The following is a 5,565-nucleotide window of genomic DNA, read 5'->3' as shown; positions in this document are numbered from 1 at the left end:
TATTTGTTATTGTTTTGTATATTGTCTTTGATGTATATTATTGTTATGTGTATCTTGCATTATTACTGTTTGTGTTTGTTTTGATTAATTATATATGTCTTTCCTTTGTATGTCATGAGTTGTTGAGTCATGTACCTGGATAAAATGTTTTGCTTCGTCGTGTTTTGAGATTCTTCGTATATGGATGAAGAATATAGCTATATGTATTTATTGACTCAGTTATGTATATTATTGAATGAAAAAGAATAACTATTTTGAAAATCAAAAATAATCTTGTGAGATAAATGTGTTAGCTCTTCTGTGGGACAGTGTTTTGTTATAACTGGAAGGGGATTTGTGTTGTTTAATTGAAGGGGTCGGGTGGTGCCTGGCCCTCGGATGCTGCTGCCCAGCAGGTTCGTAGGCCCAGTGCGCCACACCGTCACCCCACTCTGCCCAGCACATTTCCACAGCAGCTCGGAATGATTGTTCCGAGGGATGATGCCGCCTCCAGGCTCAGGCACCCCTGCGTCTCGCTCAGGCTGCGCCTCGCCCGCCTCTCCCTCCCGTGGGAGACGGCTGGGCCTGCCGGTGCCCATGCGACTGCCACCTCTCTCCACCCCTCCGGTGAGCCCTCCCGCCCAGGCGCATGGGCTCCTTTCCCCCAACAGGCTCCCGAGAGGGAGGGATACGCGAAGGTTGTTCGGTCGGGGAGATGGGCACGCGGCCCTCCGAACCCACCCCGTCAGCAGGTGCGGCTACCTGGTTGATCCTGCCAGTAGAATATGCTTGTCTCAAAGATTAAGCCATGCACGTGTAAGTACACACGGCCGGTACAGTGAAACTGCGAATGGCTCATTAAATCAGTTATGGTTCCTTTGAATCGCTCCATCTGTTACTTGGATAACTGTGGTAATTTTAGAGCTAATACATGCCGACGAGCGCTGACTTCCCGGGATGCGTGCATTTATCAGACCAAGACCAATCCGGGCTCGCCCGGCCGCTTTGGTGACTCTATATAACCTCGGGCTGATCGCACGTCCCCATGACGGCGACGATACTTTCGGATTTGTCTGCCCTATCAACTCTCGATGGTGCTTTCGGTGCCTACCATGGTGACCACGGGTAACGGGGAATCAGGGTTCGATTCCGGAGAGGGAGCCTGTTAAATGGCTACCACATCCAAGGAAGGCAGCAGGCGTGCAAATTACCCACTCCCGACTCGGGGAGGTAGTGACGAAAAATAACAATACAGGACTCTTTCGAGGCCCTGTAATTGGAATGAGTACACTTTAAATCCTTTAATGAGAATCCATTGGAGGGCAAGTCTGGTGCCAGCAGCCGCGGTAATTCCAGCTCCAAAACTGTATATTAAAGTTGCTGCAGTTAAATAGCTCGTAGTTGGATCTTGGGATCGAGCTGGCGGTCCGCCGCGAGGCGAGCTACCGCCTGTGCCAGCCCCTGGCTCTTGGCGCCCCCTCGATGCTCTTGACTCAGTGTCCTGGGGGTCCGAAGCGTTTACTTTGAAAAAATTAAAGTGTTCAAAGCAGGCCGGTCACCTGAATACTTCAGCTAGGAATAATGGAATAGGACTCCGGTTCATGATTAGGAGGGACGGCCGGGGGCATTCGTATTGTGCCGCTAGAGGTGAAATTCTTGGACCAGCACAAGACGAACCAAAGCAAAAGCATTTGCCAAGAATGTTTTCATTAATCAAGAACCAAAGTCGGAGGTTCGAAGACGATCAGATACCGTCGTAGTTCCGACCATGAACGATGCCGACTAGCGATCCGGCAGCGTTATTCCCATGACCCGCCGAGAAGGTTCCGGGAAACCATAGTCTTTGGGTTCCGGGGGGGTATGGTTGTAAAGCTGAAACTTAAAGGAATTGACGGAAGGGCACCACCAGGAGTGGAACCTGCAGCTTAATTTGACTCAACACGGGAAACCTCACCCGGCCCGGACACGGAAAGGATTGATAGCTCTTTCTCGATTCTGTGGGTGGTGGTGCATGGCCGTTCTTAGTTGGTGGAGCAATTTGTCTGGTTAATTCCGATAACAAACGAGACTCCTCCATGCTAACTAGTTACGTGACCCCCAGCGGTCGGCGTCCAACTTCTTAGAGGGACAAGTGGTGTTCAGCCACACGAGATCGAGCAATAACAGGTCTGTGATGCCCTTAGATGTCCGGGGCTGAATGCGCTCTACACTAAACGGATGAGCGCGTGTCTACCCTTCGCCGACAGGGGAGGACCCGACCGACGCGTGAGGGACTGGGGACGGGGGGCAGCCCCCATCTCCTGTCCCTCTCTGGGAGGGGCACAGCGGTAGGCCCTTCTGAGATGGAACCCAAGCTCACCCGGCACCACCCCCGCAGTGGGAAGAAACCGAATGGCAGTGGACTGGTACCACCCCCCTTGAAGGACCTGCTGCTGGCTGGGCCATCCTGCACCCAACGTCCCGGCCCGACCGAAATCCAGGCGACTGAGGAGGGGCCCTTCTCATGTGGCAGGGCAGCCTGGAAGAGAAGGGGCCTGCAAGGGGACCCCCGTCTCCTCTCGGTGGGAGGTGTGCGGGATGGGGAGCTGCCTGGCTCTTCCCTTCCAGCGCCTCTGGCACGGGCAAGAGTGGGGTGGGCTGTACAAACCAGTTTGGTGCACGGCTTGGGCCACCCGGCGACAGACGGCTGAGGTGCAGGTGGGGCGACCCTCCCTGGTTGCCAGGTACCCGGTTTGACTCGGTCCTGTGCGGCTGGGCCGAGGGGTTTGAAGACTCGTGCGGTCCCTCCCGGTTACTCTGGGATGGACCGGCGGCTGCGGTGCTGCCTGCTCCTGATGCACCGGGAGCCCCCTTGCTCGCCTGCGGGTGGGTGGGGGGAACTCCTGGGCCGAGCGCCTGGCAATGTTTTCTTCTCCCAATGGTGCAGTCTGACTCCCAGAGGGGAAGCCTTGAACGGGGCGCCCGAGCCATCTCACCATGCCCGCAGGTGGGTGAGCGTTTTCGAAAAGTTGCCTGTGACTCTTGGCGGTGGATCACGCGGCTCGCGCGTCGATGAAGAACGCAGCTAGCTGCGAGAATTAGTGTGAATTGCAGGACACATTGATCATCGACACTTCGAACGCACCTTGGGTTTCGCCTGTCTAAGGGTCGCTCGATCGTCAATCGCCCCAGGGTTTCCCCCAGGACGTGGCTGGGGCTGTCACAGGGTTATCTCCGTTTCCCTTCATCCCCCCACAAGGTCAGACCCCCCGATCGCCCGTGGCAGGGTCCCTCGCCGGGTCCTGCCGCGGAGGTACGCCTCCAGCGCGCCTGGCTCCTGAGAAGGGGTCTGGCGACCAGTCCACCCTGGGACCCGTCCCGGGGCACCTGGCTGCGTGCCGCGCGTGGCTGTCTTTGGTGTCCTACCTGCTGCCTGCGTGCACGCGCCTCAGGCACACACCTCTGCGGCCGGCATCCCAGGGAGGGCGAAGCCCCTCCAGATCCGATACAGGGAAAGAGGGCGTGCGCTGCCATGACGCCAGGCCCCTGCTCTGGCAGGGGCCTGGCCTTCCCCGGCAACCCCCTTGACGCTCCGGTGTTATTCTTCCGACTACGACCTCAGATCAGACGTGGCGACCCGCTGAATTTAAGCATATTACTAAGCAGAGGAAAAGAAACTAACCTGCATTCCCCCAGTAACGGCGAGTGAAGAGGGAAGAGCCCAGCACCAAATCCCCGCCCGGCGGCGGGCGTGGGAAATGTGGCGGACAGAAGACCGACTCCCCGGCCGGGGGTCCACCGGGGCCTGGGGAGGCTCTCCCCGGCCTGGCTAGGGTCCAGAAGCTTGGACAGGGCCCGGGTCTCGAGTTCCGTCCAGCAGGCCCCGGGGTGCGTGAGCCCCCCGTCCTGCAAGCCAGCCGAGGGTCCAGGCGCTGGGGACGGGGGTCCATCAGGGCCCGGGGAGGCTCTCCCCGGACTGTCTAGGGTTCGGAAGCTGGGACAGGGCCCGAGTCTTGAGCTCCGTCTGGTGGTCCCCGGGGTGCGGGAGCCCCCCCCGTCCTGCAAGCCAGTCGAGGGTCCGGGCGCAGGGGACGGGGGTCCACCGGGGCAGGGGAGGCTCTCCCCGGCCTGGCTAGGGTTCGGAAGCTGGGACCTGGCCCAGGGCTTGAGCTCCATCCGGCAGGCCCCGGGGTGTGTGAGCCCCCCGTCCTGCAAGCCATCGGAGGGTCCGGATGCTGGGGACTGGGGTCCACCGGGGCCTGGGCAGGCTCTCGCCGGCCTGGCTAGGTCTCAGAAGCTGGGACAGGCCCCGGGGCTTGAGCTCCGCCTGGCGGGCCCAGGGGTGTGGGAGGCCCCCATCCTGTAAGCCAGCAGAGGGTCTGGGCGCTGGGGACGGGGGTCCACCGGGGCCTGGGGAGGCTCTCCCAGGCCTGGCTAGGGTTCAGAAGCTGGGACATGGCCCGGGGCTTGCGCTCCGTCCGGTGGGCCCCGGGGTGCGTGAGGCCCCCGTCCAGAAAGCCATCGGAGGGTCCGGGCGCTGGGGACAGGGGTCCACCGAAGGAAGCCTGGCTAGGGTTCGGAAGCTGGGACCCCACCATGAGCATCGCAGTGCCACACCCACCCCCTAGCTCCCACCACTCGCACCGCGGCGGAATTCGCGCCGCAGCAATGGGGTTATAATCTAATAACCCGAGAACTGGAGGAGACATGTAAATTGTGTCCCATACTTCAGTATAGAAAACGGTCTTGATCTACAGGTTTATGTTAAGGATTTGAGAGGTCTCCGCACCCATAACTTATCATGGCATGCTTCATCATAGGTAACATCTCACACTGGAGTAGGACAGTACCACTCCGGTGGACCCAACCAAACAAAATTAAGGGTTCTTACATATTGTTTTACAGGACAAATTCAAAGTTCCGGATCAAAAGTTTTAAAAACCTTGGGGTATACGCAAAAGAGGATTTCTTTATGAATGGGTACCCCTAGTATAAGAGAAAACCAAAGCTGTGTTATAAAGCTTGAAAATAATGATTCACCTAACCATTCTGAAATGCCTATTGACTCCCCGTTGGTGACTACAAGTTTAAAATGTATCTTATCACTACTCCAACTTCTCTACACTGACCCTACATCGATCATAACCTATTTTGAATTTAAAATTATTTTAATTATTGTTTATTTTTTAGTCATTTCTTTTTCCTAAGTATAATTGCAAACCTATGAATTAATGTATTTTAATAAAATGTAATATAACTTAATTAGCTTCATTTAGCCTTGATACGTAACCAAACAATTCTAAATAAAACAATTATTTTTGCTAATGCTAACTATAAAACGAACCCTTAATTAATTGTAAATACATCAATAAAAAATAATAACTTATCCTTCATTTGTTGCAACTCTTAAATAATATTAATTTATTGATAATTAATTTAATGTATTAATAATCACTAACCAAAACCTAATACTAACCTCAATGAGCTTACATAAATGACCCACGGCGGATAGAGAGGGAGGGGTGGAAGGGGCTTGTGACTAACAGAAAAAAAATCATTCATGCACACTGAAAGAAACTGCTGCCTTGCCATTGAGGGCTCTGCTCC

At 55.3% G+C, this 5,565-nt stretch overlaps 2 pseudogenes; both read left to right on the top strand.

The window, feature by feature from the left end:
* Positions 1-741: 741 nt before the first annotated feature.
* Positions 742-1,832, top strand: LOC146870570 (18S ribosomal RNA; annotated as a pseudogene).
* A 1,163-nt stretch (positions 1,833-2,995) lies between these two features.
* On the top strand, positions 2,996-3,129 carry LOC146870569 (5.8S ribosomal RNA; annotated as a pseudogene).
* Positions 3,130-5,565: the final 2,436 nt, after the last annotated feature.

This window comes from Triturus cristatus, chromosome 1_1 (assembly GCF_964204655.1).
Source record: "Triturus cristatus chromosome 1_1, aTriCri1.1, whole genome shotgun sequence".
NCBI classification, from domain to species: domain Eukaryota; kingdom Metazoa; phylum Chordata; class Amphibia; order Caudata; family Salamandridae; genus Triturus; species Triturus cristatus.
This window is presented reverse-complemented; position numbering and strand designations above follow the sequence as displayed.